Source organism: Mesoplodon bidens (genome assembly GCF_964165515.1).
Source record: "Mesoplodon bidens genome assembly, chromosome: 4".
Lineage (NCBI taxonomy): Eukaryota > Metazoa > Chordata > Mammalia > Artiodactyla > Ziphiidae > Mesoplodon > Mesoplodon bidens.
In genome coordinates, this window is record NC_138160.1 from 126,944,454 (window position 1) to 126,963,760 (window position 19,307).

Genomic DNA, 19,307 nt, shown 5'->3' on the forward strand with positions numbered 1-19,307 from the left:
TTGCTTTGAAATAATAATATATATTCTTCAAGAAGAATTTAAAAATACAGAAAATTAAATTTTAATTAAAAAATAAAATTAACCAAGCTCTAACATTTGTAACTTGGCATAATGAAAAGGCTTATAACATGAAAATAAATAAATAAAATAAAATAAAGCAAAACATTAAAACTAAGACACACTGTCATTAATATTAGATGAAAATATTTCCTGAACTCTTCCTTTTTTTCTTTCTCTCTTAATGACTAAGTATATAGATTTAGTGCAATGGAAGTGATATCATAAAAACAGGAACATGCTACCTTTGAAATGAGAATTTGATGAATACAAGGTCCATATGCAAAAAGAAAAAGAAATCAGGGACTTCCCTAGTAGTGCAGTTGTTAAGAATCTGCCTGCCAACGCAGGGAACACAGTTCGATCCCTGATCCAGGAAGAACCCACATGCCATGGAGCAACTAAGCCCATGTGCCACAACTACTGAGTGTGCGCTCTAGCGCCCATGAGCCACAACTACTGAGCCCGTGAGCCACAGCTACTGAAGCCTGTACACCTAGAGCCCATGCTCCACAAGAGAAGCCACCTCAATGAGAAGCCCACACACCGCAATGAGGAGTAGCCCCCGCTCGCCGCAACTAGAGAAAGCCCGTGCACAGCAACAAAGACCCAATGCAGCCAAAAATAAATAAATAAATAAATTTATAAAAAAAGAAGAAATTATAATTTAAATGTGTGTAATAAATAGAAGATGAAACATTTAAAAGATATTTCCCAGAAAATAAAAAATAACAAATGTATAAGGAAAAACTCTAATAAAAAGCGTGTATCATATCTACTCCGAACATTACAAAACTTTCATGAAATATTTTGTTTTAAACTCTAAATAAATGGAAGTATATACCCATTCACCAATTAAACAATTCAATATTATAAACAGGTACATTCACTCTAAATTGTTTTGTAGATTCAATATAATCTTACTCAAATAGGTAGCAGTTTTTTTTTTGAGAATAACAATTTGATTTTCAAATTTATATGAAAATGTAATAGGAATAAAGAGCAGACAATATAATCTTGAAGAAAAACAAAGATGAAGGTCTTACACTACCAGACAACAAGACTTATTCTCAAGCAGTAATAATAAAGAAAATATATTGGTGCAAAGATAGACAAAGAGACCATTGGGATGGAATTTAGAGTCCAGAAACAGACTCATACATATATGATCATTTGATTAACGACAAAAGACACTGCAAAATTATGAAAGAGAACACCCTTTCATATACCCATGGGATATACACGTTGGAGAAAATGAATACTGACTCATCTTAATTTGAATTGATACTTAAAAAACCAATTCGAAAAATCTTTTGAAGGGAAATATGTCTTCATGAACTTAGTGTAGGCAAATATTATTTAAACTGGCAAAAAAAAGCACTAAGTCTAACTAAAAATATGGTGAACCATGCAATATTAAAATTAAGAATGTCAATTCATCAAAATACACCACTAGTAGAGTAAAAGGTAAACCACCAACCAGGAGAAAATGTTTCCAATACATATATCCAACAAGTGGCTCATATTAGAACTATGTGGTGTCTAAGTTTTAAGATTAAATAGAGAGGTCAGCTAGAAAGAATACACTCACTGCTGGAAGAATTAGGCTCCCTCTGCTTTCTTTCCTTTTTTTAAATTCACATGAGCAGTAATATATCTTAAGCACACAGGAAGCTTAGTGATTCATTTATTCCCTCATTTTGGTGCGGAACTTTGGAGTTTAACTTTCCATCAGAGATGACTAAATCTAATTTTTAAATTCATTTCTTTCAACCTTTATTTCATGGTGTCTCTCTTCATTCTTTCCCTCACCTATCCAACCTATCAGAAGAGGAAAACAATAAAACTGCCCTTTTCCAAATCTTCAAAAAGTCTTATCTGTGAAAAATTTGCAGAATTTTGTAATCTCATTATTTCTGCATCTGAGGTTAAATTTCAGGTTAGGAGTTAAGCTTTGACACACCAGACATCTTTTTCTTTCCTTATTTTCAAATTTTGCAATGTACTTTACAACCTGGTCTCCATGTATTTTTTTTGGATGCTGATGGAAAATTTTGACACACTTTTCATTTTTGTGGTTCATTTGTTTAAATCTAGAAGAAGTCAATTCTATGACCTGATTTCACTCTGCCACTGTGCTTTGGTTATCAATTGCTGGATAGCAAATATTCCCAAACTGAGTGACTTAAAACAATAACAACATTTTGTTATTTTCACAATTTGGCGGACTGACCAATTAATCCTGCTTCATGTGGGGTCAGCTAGAGTACTGGTGTGGCTGGAAGCTTCAAAATAACCTCATTCACAAAGCTGCAGTTGGTACCGCCTGATATCATGGAGCTCAGCCATAACCATCACCTGGGAGCATCTGTTCTATTCAGCTTCTCTGCCATAAATAATATTAATTCAATTTTAACATATTTTTTTCTGGCTGGAGAGACTTTCCTGAACCCTGAGCTTTTCATCTACACTCTTCTTGAAAAATGGGCAATTCTTTTAGTTTACTTTTCCCTTCCTTAATCTTAGTGACAGGTAGAAGAACCACATGGCAGACAAAGCAGACTTCAGAATAAGAAATATTACCAGGGATAAACAGGAACATTACATAATGATAAAGGGGGCAATTATAGATGTGTGTTCACCTAATAACAATCCTAGATGTGTGTTCATCTAAAATCAGATTATCAAAATATATTAAGCAAAAATCAATAAGATTCTAAGAAAAAATTTTAAAAATTAACAAGTATAATTGGAGATGTCAACACTTCTCTGTCATTGATAGAACAAGTGGATGGAAAATCATTAAGAGTATAGAAGACCTGAACAATACAACCAGACAAATTGTTGTAATTGATATGCATAGAGCACTTCACCAAACAACAGCAGATTACATAATTTTTTTCAATTGCACATAAACATTCACCAAGATAGACCATATCATGAGATATAAAACTAATCTTAAAAACTTCACAGAATAGAAATCACACAATGTATATTCTCTAGAAGAAATTAAATTAGAAGTCAACAACTGAAAAATATCTCAAAAATCCCCAATTATTTGAAAGTTAACACATGGTTTCTAAATAACCCATGAGTTATAGAGAAACATTCAAGCAGTTTTTAACAGAATGAAATATGAACACAATCTATCAAAATTTGTGGGTTGCATCTAAAGTAGTTCTTAGAGGGAAATGCATAGCATTTAATGGTGTAAGTAAAGAAATGTATTAATCGGTAATCTAAGTTTTCCATTTAAAGAAACAGGAAACAGAAAAGTAAATACAATCTAAAGCAAGTAGAAGGAAGGAAATAACAAAGATAGGGGCAGAAATCAGTGAAATTGAAAGAAGGAAAAACACAGATAAAAATCAGTGAAACAAAAAGCCATTTATTTTAAAATGGTTGCCAAAAAGGGAGGCTGGGCCAGGAAGGGAGTAAAAATAACCAGTATCAGAACTAGTGGAGGAAACTCACAGATACTAGTTGGATAATAAGAAAATATGATGAATGCACTCCATGCACATGAATTGAAGTGCTTAGATGAAATAGACAATGTATTAAAAGTCACAAATTATTAAACTCACTCAAGGAGAAATAAATAATGTGAACAGTTCTATTGAGTTAAAAATTTTTTCAATAAAGACACTTCCAGGGCCACATGGATCAAAGGTAAATTCTACTACACATTTAATGAAGATTTAATCCAAATCTACACACTCTCTTCCACAAAACAGAAGAGGACGGACCACTTTCTAACTCATTTTATGAGGCCAGCATTACCCAGACATCAAAGTCAAAGATAAGAAAAAAATCAATATATAGAAAATTTCCATAAAATATTAGCAAATCAAATTTAGCAATATGTATTTCTGGATAAAACAAAATCAAAACAAAAACCCTCTGCCAACTAGATATGGAATGGAATTTCCTTAACCAGATAGAGGGCATCTGTGAAAAATCTGGATCCACCATTATACTTAATTATGAGACACCTAATGTCTTCCCCCTAAAAACAGAAAGAAAACAGGGGTTTCGGCTCTCAACACTTCTACTCAATATTGTATTGGAGGTTCTAGTCAGTACAATAAGGCAAGAAACAGCCCAAAAAAGGGAAAGAAAAGAAAAAGCATCCAGATAGGAAAGTAATTAATAAAATTGGCTTTATTTGCAGACTACGTGATCATCTATATAGGAAGTATGATGGAATCTACAAAGCAACCTATTAGAACTAGTAAGTTTAGCAAGGGTGGAGGGTGTAAGAACAAAATACAAAATAAATTCTATTCCTAGGTACTAAGAGGAAATAATCATCAATTTAAATGAAAAATAATACTATTTCTAACAGCATCAAAAATACAAACTATTAGGAAATATGTGATGAAAGTTGTGCATGTCCTGTACATTGAAAAAATAATTTGCTGAGATAAATATAAAAGTCCCAGAAAAGTCAAAACAACATTGTAAAGAGCAAAGTTTGAAAGCTAACTGGTTTTAAGAATTATTATAAAGTTACAGTTATCAAGACAGTGTGGTATTAGAGTCAGAATAGACAAATAGATAAAAGGAAAAGAATAGAGAATCCAGAAATAGAGCCATACAGTTATAGATAACTAATTTTTACAAAGATGCAAAGACAGTTCAGTGGAAAATGATAATCTTCAACAATGGTGCTAGAATGATTGGATGTATTTAAGCAGAAACAATGAACTTCAATCCACAGCTTACATCACATACAAACACTAATTCAAAATGGATCCTAGAAGTAAAATATAAAACTATAAAAAGTTTAGAAGAAAATATTTTGTGACCTTAGGTTGGCCAAAAGTCTAAGATACGACACCAAAAGCATTATCTATAAAATAACTATTTGTAACATAGACTTCATCAAAATTAAAATCTTCTTTTTAAAAACACTTAAGGAAGAAAGATGAGACAAACTAGAGAAAGTATCAATCTTTACAAAGCACAAATCTGATGAAAGAATGGAATTTAGCTCATATAAAACTATCAAAACTTAATAAAAAGAAAACTAACAACAAAATATAAATGTGCAGAAGATCTGAATGGACATATTAAAGCATATATATGGATGGTAAATAAGCCAACCAAAAACGTATATTTGGAAATCAAAGGGATGGAACTAAAATATTATGATATGTGAAAGAAGCCAGACAAAAAAAGAGTACATCCTGTATGATTCCATTTATGTCAATTCTTTTAAAAAATTGCAGGGGAATTCCCTGGTGGTCCAGTGGTTAAGACTTTACTTTCCAACGCAGGGGGCGCAGGTTCAATCCCTGGTCAGGGAGCTAAGATCTCACATGCCTCGCGGCCAAAAATCCAAAACATAAAACAGAAGCAATATTGTAACAAATTCAATAAAGACTTTAGAAATGGTCCACATCAAAAAAACAAATCTTAAAAATATAAATTAATAAAATAAATTTTTAAATTGCAAACTAACCTATAGCCACAGAAAGAATCAGTGGTTATCTGGGGTTGGTGAGACATGAAGAAACTTTGGGGATGATGTTGAATATGTTTATTATCTTTTTTTTTGGCCACATTGGGTTTTCGTTGCTGCGTGCAGGCTTTCTCTAGTTGTGGCAAGCGGGGGCTACTCTTCATTGTGGTGTGTGGGCTTCTCATTGTGGGGGCTTGTTGTGAAGCACAGGCTCTAGGCACATGGGCTTCAGTAGTTGTGGCCTGTGGGCTTCAGTAGTTGTGGCACGTGGGCTCAGTAGTTGTGGTTCACGGGCTCTGGAGCACAGGCTCAGTAGTTGTGGCACACGGGCTTAGTTGTTCTGTGGGATGTGGGATCTTCCTGGACCAGGGCTTGAACCCGTGTCCCCTGCATTGGCAGGCAGATTCTTAACCACTGCACCACCAGGGAAGCCCCCATGTTTATTATCTTGATGCTTGATTTTATGAGTGTATACAAATGTCAAAATATCAAATTGCACACTTTAAATGTGTGTGGTTTATTACTGGTCAATTTTACCTCAATAAAACATTAAAGAAAATAATTAAAAGACCACCCATTCTCATCATGCAAATCAAAACCACAATGAGATAGAAACTTATACCTATTCATCATGTTATGATGGCTATTATAAAAAAATGATAACAAGTGTTGGTGAAGATATGGAGACATGGGAACCCTTGTACACTGTTGGTGGGAATGTAAATTGGTAGAGCCATTGTTGAAAAATGTACTGAAGTTCCTCAAAAACCAAAAATAGAACTACCATATGACCCATCAGCCCCTCTTCTGAATGTATACCCAAAGGAAATGAAATCAGTACCTCAAAGAGATATCGGCACCTACCATATTCACTGCAGCATTATTCAGAGTGGTCAATATACGGAAACCATCTATGTGTCCACTGACAGATGAGTGGATAAAGAAATTGTGGAATATATATATACAATGGAATATCATTCAGCCTTAAAAAAAAAAAGAAGAAAATCCTGTCATTTGCAACCACATGAATGAACCTGGAGGACATTATGCTAAGTGAAATAACCTGACACAGAAAGACAGATACTGTATGATCCCACTTATATGTGAAATCTAAAGAAGTCAAATACAAAGAAGCTGAGAGTAAAAAGGTACTTACCAGGGGTAGGGAGGTGAGGAAAATGGAAAGATGCTGGTCAAAGTGTACAACATTGCAATTACATAGGATGAGTAAGTCCAGAGATCTAAGTACAGCATGATGTCTATAGTTAATAATACCATACTGAATACTGGAAATTTGCTAAGAGAATAGATTTCAGGTGTTCTCATTTTAAAAAAATGTTAACTATGTGCTAATTAATTGTGTTAATTAGCTTGACTATAGTAATTCATTTTGCTCTATATATATGTATATCAAATCATAATGTTGTATACATTAAATACAATTTTTGTTAAAAAGTAAAACACCAACCCCTTCATCTATGCACACTGTCTCCTCTACTGTTGTTTTCTCAAAGACGTTGTTTCAGCAATTATATCAATGTGCTGGATTTTCAATGTACTCTTTCTTCTGGACTGCTCCCAGTAGCTTATATACTTCCTGCTATTTCTCCCATTAAAAAAAATTATATATATATATAGCCCATGTATAAAAGAAAATAAATAATTCCGGATTCCACATCTTTGCTTTTCCTTTATTAACTTCTTCCTATTAGACCAAAATACCTCTAACGGGCAGGCTACATACACTGACTCCAGTTTATTCCCTTCTATTTTCCCTAAAGTCTACTCTTATCAAGTTCTATCCATGACAACAGCAAAACTGTTATCATCAAGACCAGAGATGCATCCATGTTGCAAAAGCCAATGGTCTTAACCCTCGTTTCATTTTACGTATCAACAGCATTTCACACAAGAAAATACTTCTTCCTCTATAAAACATGTTTTCTCCCCTATTAGGCTTCCCAGATAACTTCCTCTTGGATACTCCATCTCAGTCTCTGCAAGTTCCTATTCATCAGCTGATCACAAAACACCGGAATGCTGCAGTGTTTCAGCCTTTGGACTGATTCTGGATTTTACTTATAGTTATTCTCTTAGTGATCTCTAGTCTCTATCTAGATTTCTTTCTCCAATCCATACTTCTTTTCCAAAATCTAGATTCTTGTACACAGCAGCCCAAGTCTCATTTTTATTTTGAATGTCTGATGAGAATCTCTAACTTATTCTGTCCCAAACTGAGCTCCTAACATTTTTCCCCCTACAATTGTTTCTTTCTTACTGCTCCCCAACTCATGAAACGGCAACTCCAGTTTTTCCAGTTGCTAAGCCAAATCCTTGACTACACTCTTTTACTCACACCCAACATGTGACCCATCAGCAAATTCTTTTGGCTCTATCTTCAAAATATGCCCTAAAGCTAACCACTCTTCATCACCTCCATTGCTAAGCCTCAGTGTAGCCACTGTCTTGTTTCACTTGAACTATTACAATAATCTTCGAAATACCATCCTTGCTTCCTCTCTTTCAGTATGCATTCAACATTGTACATCAACACAACACATTCAGCCAGAATAATTCTGTCTAAATAGAATTTTTATCATGCCACTTCCTTCATCATAAATCTCTAATAACCAGGTTAGTTCTTTGATGAAGGCCCCATACTCCTACCTGGGAGCTATTCTCTGTTGTTTTTTATTTTGTCCTCTGGTCCCTTGGTTATTCCCTCTGAATCACCTCCCCTCCCCTGGAGAACCCCCTCCCCCATAAAAAAATGGCTTATGTGTACAGCTAAGTAATTTTCTTAACCTACTTTCTGCCCATAAATATTTTGTATCACATTTCACAAAACATGGCTTCTTCATTTTTTACTGTCTGTCCCTTTCAGCCTAGGCTTGCTTAGTTTCTTCAAAAATGTTTTGGGTTGTGCAGATACCATTTTGCATTACACTTTACTGGACAAAAGGCACATTTCAAATCTATTCGAGAGAAGTCCTTCTCAACCTTTGGTCCCTGTATGGTTACTGTCAGACAAGGCCAAGTAGGTGCTCTATTGTTTCACAGACAGTTGATGAGATATATCCTTAAGGTCCTTAGAAGGTCCTGACTAACTAGTACAAGGGGCTTATGAAGGATTATCTGAAAACTATCTGAGGTTTAAGAGGGTTTGATAGTCTCATACTTGTATACACCTTGAGACGTTTTACTGGAAGCAACCAGGCTTTTATTTTTGTCCCGAGTCTCTTTCTGAAAGAGACTAGGGATGAGAGACAATTACTGTTTAAAATCCAGAAAGCCCTAGGTTTTTATATCCCCTCTAGATTCTGCTTGAAAACTGAGCAATTCCTTCTTCAGCTCAGCTCTCTTTTTTCTGTGCCTCTTGATGAAATCAGTTGATATTTTCAACATTTAACCTAGAAATCTCCTTAGCAAGATTTATCAGTTTATTGGATGACATTTTTCCTATTTTCCATGTTTGCTAAACTTTTCATCACTGAATTTTTTAAAAAGCCTCCTTTCCTCCAGCTTCTTGTAACATTTTTTGTCATTTTTATTTAAGCCCTCTCCAATGGCCTCCTTGAGGCTCATCAGCCTTCTGCTAATAGTTTCTTCTAGGCCCTTCTAGCTTCTGCCTACCACTCAGTCCCAAAGCCAGTGCCACGTTTAGATGTTTGTTATATGTATTTGTTATTTCCACACACAACTTCCAGATACCAAATTTGGTTATACTTATTAGTGCTACATTATAAACCAACTTTAAATCAGTGGTATAGAATAACAACCATTTGATAGCATTCATGGATTCTATCAAGGCAGGGAACAGACAACAGGCAATATAATTTCTCTCTGGTCCATGACATGGAACTTCAGTTCCAGAAGATTCAAATGGTTGAGATGACCTGAATGACTGGGAAGTAAAATCATCTGGAGGTTCTGACATCTGACCAGGCTGAGTTCAGCTGGGACTTTTGACGGGAACATTTATGTGGGACACTCTCATGTAACTTGGGCTTCTTACAGCATGATGGCTGCATTCTAAAAAGGTACACAGCAAGAAGGTGATCCTGTTCAAGCTCCCCCATTACATCCTGAGTATGAGGACATGATGGGGGCTGACAACATGCCTTATAATATATAGGTCTCCATAAAGAGCTGCTTTCAGTAATCCTAAACTTTTTGCTGGTCGCAGTGACTGGGTAACACTTTATACTGTCTCCTTTGAGGAGTGGAGTGAGTGAGCATGTCCTAAGTGTGGGGGAAAGGGTGTGCAAAGTTATCTAGTAGTCACAGGGGATAATTGTCTACAAAATTCATACTCCACTGTTAGAATACACAATTATTGCTGGGAAGTGGAAGCCCAACAAGGGAATTGATTTTTCTACCCCAAATTGCATATAACTGTGATCATGTGACTAGTTCTCAGCAATGATGAGTGTGTTGTGTTTTACTTTAAGCCAGGTTGGTAAAAAATCATGTGTGACTCCTTCGCAATAACATTCTTCCCATCACCTTGATGCAAATGAGCATGGCAAATTCGAGCCATGTGTTGAAGTCAGAAATGAAAGAGGACTAGGTCTCTTCATCACAGCTTGGAGAAAAGCTGCCTGTAAATCAGGGATAGTCATCTGGACTTGATAACAATTGAAAAAACAGACCTCCTCCTGTGTAAGTTATTATGCATTGGGGTAATTTGTTATATTAACTGAGATTATCCTACATAAAACAATTTTTAGGGAATTCCCTGGTGGTCCAGTGGTTAGGACTCTGAGCCTCTACTGCAGGGGGTATGGGTTTGATCCCTGGTCAGGGAACTAAGATCCCACATGCCGCAAAGCACGGCCACAATTTGTAATAAAAGGTATGATGTGAAATTTACCTGCATCAAGAGTATGGAGATAAGGGAGGTATTGGGTTGTACTATCTGACAGATACAGGATGGATTCAGTTTTTCGTATACTCAGGCAACAAGACCAAGTCATACTTATTGACTTCTATATGTAACATAACTGAATAAAATCTAGCTTTTGTAAATTGAGTCATATAAGCATTGATCCTCCCACCCAACATAGGTAGCTTCTACTATTTTTTCTAGTGTTTAGGAAGGATACTGGCATATGACAAATAAATCTTTACCCTCAAAGGCTACAGAGTAATAACGAGTAACATCTATAAGTTAGGTATATACTCATAATATAACACATGCTATATGCCATGAAAGGTAAAATGTTATGTTTTATTATAAGTCAGAAGAGAGAGATTGATTCCTTCTTGGGCAACTGTGGAAAACATTTCAGAACAGTCTTTATTTTAGCTTGTTCAGGCAAGTTGAATCAGATTCTGATAGGCAGGGGTAGCAACAATTGTTTTAGAGAAAATATTAATGAACAGAAGTGCAGGAAGAGAAAATACAGATTACTCAGGAGTCTAGCGGTACGAGCCTCTGATGCTTGGAAAGGAAACCAGGAGATGAAATTGAGACAGAAGGTAGGCAAGATCACAGAAGAACCTTGAATCCCAAGCTAAATCTCTTTAACTTTATTGGCTAAGCTTTGTAAGCAATGGGGGAGGCACTCCCAGTTACTGTTTACCTGGAGTAACTTGTCTGGACCAGAGCTGATAGACATGGGAGAGAATCTGTGTAGCAGAAATAATGGTATTGTTGAACTTAGAAATAAAAATTCTTGCAGAAGCTTTTCTCTAGTTTAGGGCAAACCTAATAATGCCTTGTTCGAACTAAATCACTTGACCTATGAAATACTGCTTCCTTGTGATTTTAAAAGACTTTGGCAAACTTTCCCCCCATATGGTAGAATGTATTAGCAAACATTTAAGAGGCTTCCTCTGATGGTTATAATTAAGCTTCAAAGGGAACAGGCAAAGTCAGACATTAAGTTGGGCTGAAACTATTTCCGTTTTCCTATTGTTACCAATATGCAATCTACCCTAGCTTGCTTTCCATTACATTTTCCAGAGGGTGAATAAAGGTTCCGAGTTTGGTGGTAGAGAAAATCAGTATGCCAGCAAAAATTTTTAATGCTATATGATTCAGAGCCAGCTGAGTCACCTTGGGCCACTGTATACTCTGTAAACAGCACGACACTCCAAACTTTTGGGTGCTGGACTATTTTCAATCTCCTTTTCAACTATCTTTACCAGGTATCCTGTGCTTCAGCCTACTGAACTATTTTGTATTCATACAGTCAGTAGTCTTCACACATTCATATCTATTCTCGTAGATTTCAGCTTGATTTTATCTATACCTGTGTGCCCTCCTCCTCTACTTCATCATCTGGTCTTTTTTGCTACAGAACTATTATTTTCTTTCAAGATTCACAGTTGTGCAAGTATATTTTTTTAATGAGAACTTCTATGATGATACTATCATTAGAAAAGATGTATAAGATGATACTATCTTAGAAAAATTAATTGGATCTTTATGCACTCACAGCACCTTGAAAAATATATTTTCTAGAATGTTATTACATTATATTTGAATTGTATTGTTTATATCTGACTTGCTAAATTGTGAGCTCCTTGAGTACAAGAATAACACAATGTTATAAGTGTTAAATTCAAGATGTGCAAATTGCTATGAGAAGCTAGAAGAAGCAAAGCCAAATAAACCTACAGAAACCATTCAAAAGCTTCAACACTCAAAGAATGGTATAGAAAATTAGGAGGCAGTTAAGCTAAGGTAACCAAAATATTAGTGAGTAAAAAAATGTAAATAAATATGAAAACAGTTTGCATTTTTTCATTCAAAAATATCAGTAGGAAAATTTAGAAGAAAAGTAAGATAAAACCCTGTCTTGCCCTCAGGATCATTATAATCTCATAATCTCACATTGTAGATAAAGCTACCAAACAAGAATTAATCAGTAAATAATGTAACATAGTAATTCAGTACCAACCTGAACTGGTACTGGATATATATGTGTCTACTATATACCTTAGATATACCAGTCTAGTTACCATGTCAAAGAAGACAACAAAATTACTCTGACCTATTTTTCTTGACACCTAAGGATAATGGCATCCTTCCATAGTGTCCCTAAACCTATACTATAATAATCTCTTTTTCTCTCTCACCCAAATTAGTGCCAAGCTGTAACACTTAAATTTAAAAATAAGAGATTTGAGGAGGCTTAATACAAAAACACATATACAAAATGCAACCTTAAAAATGAATTCAAGTAGAAGTATACAAAAACAATAAAGAAAGAAAATCAAGAAGAGAGAAATCTCTGAATGAATTTTCTTAAGACAATATTAAGAGTGATAACATCATAAATTGATACAGCCACTATGGAGAACAGTATGGAGGTTCCTTTAAAAACTAAATATAGAATTATCATATGACCCAGCAATCCCACTACTGGGCATATACCCAGAGAAAACCATAATTCAAAAAGACACAGGCACCCTAGTGTTCACTGCAGCACTATTTACAATGGACAGGTCATGGAAGCAACCTAAATGCCCATCAACAGATGAATGGATAAAGAAGATGTGGTACATATATACAATGGAATATTACTCAGCCATAAAAAGGAACGAAACTGGGTCATTTGTAGAGACGTGGATGGACCTACAGACTGTCATACAGAGTGAAGTCAGAAAGAGAAAAGCATATTGTATATTAACACATATATGTGGAATCTAGAAAAATGGTACAGATGAACCGGTTTGCAAGGCAGAAATAGAGGCACAGATGTAGAGAACAAACGTATGGACACCAAGGGGGGAAAGCGGCAGGGGGGTGGGTGGGTGGGTGGTGGTGGTGGGATAAATTGGGATATTGGGATTGACATGTATACACTAATATGTATAAAACAGATAGCTAATAAGAACCTGCTGTATTAAAAATATAATAAAATTCAAAAAAAGAGTTATAACATCAGTTAACTTCCAAAAGTTTTATATAGAAAACTATACTTTATGACTTAGATTGATTTCCACTGTGGCTAAAGTAATACAAATAAGTGTAGATAGCTTTGATCATAGTGAAATAGGATACGAAGGGAGTGTGGATGATGGGGTACAGGTGATCAATGGTGCAGGTTACATGAATTAAAAGAGAGGGAGAGAGAGCTGCCACTCAACAACGTGCAAATTGCAAAATCTGACTCCCAATGATGTGATTAACTATGTGCTCCTGAATGAGAGTCAGTGAGTATTAGAACCTATTCCTTCTATCTCATTAGGAAGCAGGGAAGGATAGAGGGGTTTATAAGTGAGATTACAGTCCTGTTGAAATGTGGCTACAGGAAATCAAAGAAATTAAAGGAATGGTAGAAAACTAGACATAAGCAAATATCTACATATTTAAAACAAGGAAGAAGACAGATTTTGGAAAATGTTAGCTAGAATAATAACTAATGACCTGTGGTGAACACATAGTGCAAGTTATTTTTTAAAAATCATATTTGTTCTTTTGAATAAGTGTGGAATTGCTAAATACAAGACAAAAATTTGGATAAAAGATTAATAAGATATAGATTCTGTTCACAAGAAACATCTAGACAAATAGAGGATATGTCTGATGGGCATAATTTTACAAAGTAGAATAGTTTCACAAGAAAAGCAAAGATACATGTCATGAGAACAATGAAAAGTAAGTATTACTAGTGTCAGACGGCAAGATTCTCAAACTCAAATGCCTTCTAGGGTTAGCAAGTAAAGAATACATTTGAATGTGGCGGTTACCACTAAACTTTAGCTGACATTTGCCACGGCAATGAAGGACCCCCCCCCAAAAAAACTTGTGTTTTATTTTCCTGTTAAATATTCAGACTGTAAAAGTCGTGGACTATTTTTTAAAAATTAAAAAACATTGCGTGGGTCAAATAAAATATATCAACAAGCCAGAACTGATCTTCATGGTACTAGTTTAGGATAAATTCCTTAGAGGATTAAGAAATGTTCTGTGAAGAACTCAGTAATTTGGACTTCCCATTGTATTATATATAGAATTTAGATGTGTAGTGATTTAAAAAAAGAAGATCCCAAGCAAAGACAACACCACGAGTTAAGGCCGGGAAATAGGAATGTGATGGAAGTAAATGAGAAACTATGGAGAGCTTATTTTGGAAGAGGTGTAGTCTATGATGATGTGGAACAGGAAATACGATAATATGAGCACCTAGGGGAAAAGGTGAGGATGATCAGCATTCTACAGAGATTCTTTAAAAGCAGTCATGCCAAATATACTTTACTGTATTTCATAAGGGTGAGAGCTTGGTAGCATGCCAGAAAAAATATGAACATTGATTTCAGTAGAGTAACTTTGGAGATAAGTTCGTAAAACATCTTCGAGCCTTTTTTGTTCAACATTTTTCAATGATATTGATCATGATCAAGAAGACGTTTACTAGATTTATAGCTGATACAAAGTTGGGAGTGATCACTAATGTGATGACATACTCAAGTCTAAACAATTTTGAGAGACTAAATGCAAAATTCCAACAAAACAGTCAAGGTGTTTTTGAGCCAAGAAAGTCAAAGAAATAAGATGCATGAAAATAACCCAGAAAACCATCTTTATTATTAAGAATGGTAAGACTCAGAAAGTTTAATTAACATCCCTTAAATCACAGAATTTGTGGCAGTAGTGGAATGCACATTCCAGGTCTATCTAGAATCAGAGTCTATGGTCTTTCTTAGTCATCACAGAACCACCAACTATATAAAAGTACTATGTCTAAAGTTCTTAGAACTTTAGATTGTATTTTGTATTGAGTGGAAGATTGAAGTAAATGTTCTTTAAGGTCACAATAAACTTAAAAGTCTATGTTTTATTATTTTCTGATAAAATATTAATGAAGTTTGGACCTAATATGCGGAGTAGAGTAGGTCAATTTTTATATAAGCTAATGTTTATAACTTATTTTAATTGTTCTTTTCTTCATTTCATAGTAGCAGCAGAAAATACTTGTCTCAACAAAGATATTTCAAACTCAGTCATTTAACAAATATTTTCTGAGTGCCTATTAATTGCTAAGAACATTTAAAAGTCCTGTGGATACCACAAAATTTCTCCCATTAAGGACCCACATTTTACCAAATGGGCATGTCTCTGGTTCCCTTTCTCATTGGCTCTCCTCACTTCTTCTTTTCCCCAAAGATAGCATCTAAACCCGGAAAAAAGCTTCATGACACTTGCAGAACAGTGTCTCATCTGCACTGGCCTCTGGTGAGGTGTTTCTTACCAGTTGGTTCCTGGATATTGACTTCAATCCCCCCATGAACTGCTGCAAAATGTCACATGGCTCCCATGGTCCCTGTGTTCCCTGCTTGTTTCTCTACCCACTCCAACTCCTTTTTTATCTATCTGATATTAAGGACTCTTGGGGAAAGAAAAATTTATATTAACAAATAAAATGTCAAAAAATACAAACACAAATATGTGTATGTCCCTGGACACAGACCTAAGCGTTTTCAAAACAATGAAGCTGCACCTCAATAGATGAAGTGATATTATAGAATAAGCAGCAAAAGTTATAGAATCAAAATCACCCTTAAAATTCTTTAAATGTGTACAGATGATTTTGTGTATATTACTCTGAATGGTAATACCTGTGGGTAAATGTATCATCTTATGTAACAGAAAATGTAATTTTACAGTGATTTTGCTCTTAATTACATAAAAGAAAATGTGTATAGCTAATTTTTGGAAGTCAACTGAATGTATGTTGGGACTGCATTCTACTACGTCTATATAAAAGCCATGACTTTTACTGCCTTCTCCCATACCTCCTTTTATTTATTTTGTGTGTGTGTGTACATGATTCAACTCATTGAAACTTACCCTTAAATGATTTCCTGTATTCCTTTCAGAGTATTACAGAAAACAAAATACAAACTTCTCCCATCTATTTACTTGTAGCCAAAAGACTAGAAATACACAGCTTCTTTAGCATTTAGCTTCTTTAATTTCTCTATAAACTTCTATTATCTCAGCTTCTTAGTAAAGGAGCTAATTTAGTGTTTCCCATAGTATGTTTCTTACCTTTCCCTTTAAGTTGTATGAAAAGAAAATAAATCTTTCACATGGGCTCAAAAACCTAACAAAAATTATTGTTCAAGATACTGGACATATCTTAAAATATTTATATATACCACTGATACAATATTCCCTCCCCAACACCTGCCCAGAGTCAAAATTTAATTTGTGCTTTCATGCTCCCAAGCTTTGTTGTGGTGAATAGGGTAAATGATGAAGAAACAGAACTGAAAACATTCAGAAAAAGAGGGTAGATTCATTCTTCCTAAGAATCATTCTACCAAAGCACCTATTGAAGGAAAGCTCTTGAAGGATGGGGGAGGTAGGGAAGGACACAGTGGAAGGTGAAGAGACAGTAACATTTAGGTAAACAGAGATTCTGAGAGTTTAAAGCAAGGTACAGAAGCAACTACCATAAATGAAATTTGGGGGAGAGAAGTTTAAGCAGATACCTTAGGAAGGACACCATAGATTTTTATGATGGAATATCACTGACTACCACTGTTTTTCATTCTTTGTTAACTCTTTTGAACTGTTTTCATTTTGAAACACAAGGTTATGCTTAGACTGGCCCTAAATATTCTGATCACAGAGAAGAAGAAAGAAACGGAGAAGGCAAAAGCGCAAGTATTGGGAGTGGAATGGGGAAGAGGAAGGGAGCACCATACCTAAAACCAAGCCTTTGCAATGTTTCAAAGTTTCCAAGCACTGCCTTCAGGGAGGTGGATCTGAGATCTGTTCTCCCATCTTCTTGCTTGGCTGCAAACCTCAGCATCTCAGCATTTGGCTTGCTGTGCATTGGGTGAACCAAACCTGGTTTGGTTAACACTTGCCAGGCACATACTTTTCCTTCCCAATCCTATCTATACTCCTCTCTCCTCTATCATTTAAGTTCAAGTCTTTAAAAATTGTCAGGGAGGCAATGAAAAGAAAATAATTCTCATTTTTATCACAGTCATGCTTCAGTTCTGAATAAACAGTAATATCTTATTTGATTATCAATTCAGTGAAATATAGTCACCATTTTCAAAGACAGAAAATTCATCCTAAATATTGAGATGAATCAAAGTAAAATTCCTAAAAATATGTAACTTCCAAATGGAAAACAAATATCCTGAAATAAAGGGAATAATAGCTGAACTTTCTATATATTTTCTTAAAGTGACTGTTTTAAAAGGAAACCAAATATTTAGATATATAACTTCTAAGTTAGTTATTTATACAATGCATTAATCACTTGTGTTTAAATTGGGCACATTTTTCATAGTCTTCCCATACTCAAAATTGTTATATTTTTCTTCATGATATTTTTAGTAGCAGTTTGTGATTTGAGACAGACTTTCTCATAGTTTATCACTATAACCATTGTGGGGGTTTTCGTTGTTGTTCCCTTAAAGAAAGGTTTGGCATCCCACTCTTTGACCTGTCTAGCAATTAAATTGGCCATGACAGTAGGATTCATCCAACTTTGTATGAAAAGTATATTTTCAAGTAGTCAAAACATAAAGAGCTTTATTATGACTATTTTCTTTTTTACTTTTCAGAAAACGGGGAAATTTTAAATATTCCGCATTTCAAATATTCCTCAGTTCAGTAACTGTTAAAAATATTTTTTACAAATTAAAAAAAGAGTAATATTCCATTGTATATATGTGCCACATCTTCTTTATCCATTCATCCGATGATGGACACTTAGGTTGTTTCCAGCTCCGGGCTATTGTGAATAGAGCTGCAATGAACATTTTGGTACATGTCTCTTTTTGAATTATGGTTTTCTCAGGGTATATGCCTAGTAGTGGGATTGCTGGGTCATATGGTAGTTCTATTTTTAGTTTTTTAAGGAACCTCCATACTGTTCTCCATAGTGGCTGTACCAATTCACATTCCCACCAGCAGTGCATAAAAAGAAACGAAACTGAGCTATTTGTAATGAGGTGGATAGACCTAGAGTCTGTCATACAGAGTGAAGTAAGTCAGAAAGAGAAAGACAAATACCGTATGCTAACACATATATACGGAATTAAAAAAAAAATGTCATGAAGAACCTAGGGGTAAAACGGGAATAAAGACACAGACCTACTTGAGAATGGACTTGAGGATATGGGGAGGGGGAAGGGTAAGCTGTGACAAAGCGAAAGAGAGGCATGGACATATATACACTACCAAACGTAAGGTAGATAGATAGAGGGAAGCAGCCGCAGAGCACAGGGAGATCAGCTCGGTGCTTTGTGACCGCCTGGAGGGGTGGGAAGGGGAGGGTGGGAGGGAGGGAGATGCATGAGGGAAGGGATGTGGGAACAGATGTATATGTATGACTGATTCACTTTGTTATAAAGCAGAAACTAATAAAAATAAAAAAATAAAAAAAATAAATTAAAAAAAGATACATTGACTCCCTTGTTCATTTTGACTCAAAATTGAATATTTTAAAACATAACAATCAGATTTCTGCCCAGAAAATGATTTTGCTGATACAGTTCTGGTGACAGTGTAGACTACCTACCTCTTTCAGGTACACCTTAGATGACGTGGACTCTGAAAATCCAAGTTACACCCAAGATTCCATTCCCCTGTGGCTACTCATCTGGATCACAGACATGTAGGACCTGTATGAAAGAGACGTAGCACCAAGTGGGACTCCACCAGTGAGTCAGTCATTCATTTCATGCAGCAAAACCTGAGAGGGAAGAGCAAGGAGGATGTATTGGCTATTAGGAAAGCGCAGATTAGTGGCAGAAAATGACATCCTCAAATAATAAGATCTAAAGTATGACTCATACAATTGTC

At 35.2% G+C, this 19,307-nt stretch overlaps 1 long non-coding RNA gene across 1 annotated transcript in view; it reads right to left on the reverse strand.

The window, feature by feature from the left end:
• The window catches only part of LOC308615312, a 168,791-nt gene that overhangs the window by 55,297 nt on the left and 94,187 nt on the right, over window positions 1-19,307 (reverse strand). Inside the window, exon 3 of the long non-coding RNA XR_014015504.1 lies at window positions 19,024-19,197. This is a non-coding gene — a long non-coding RNA (uncharacterized lncRNA). The remainder of the gene's footprint in view (window positions 1-19,023; window positions 19,198-19,307) is intronic.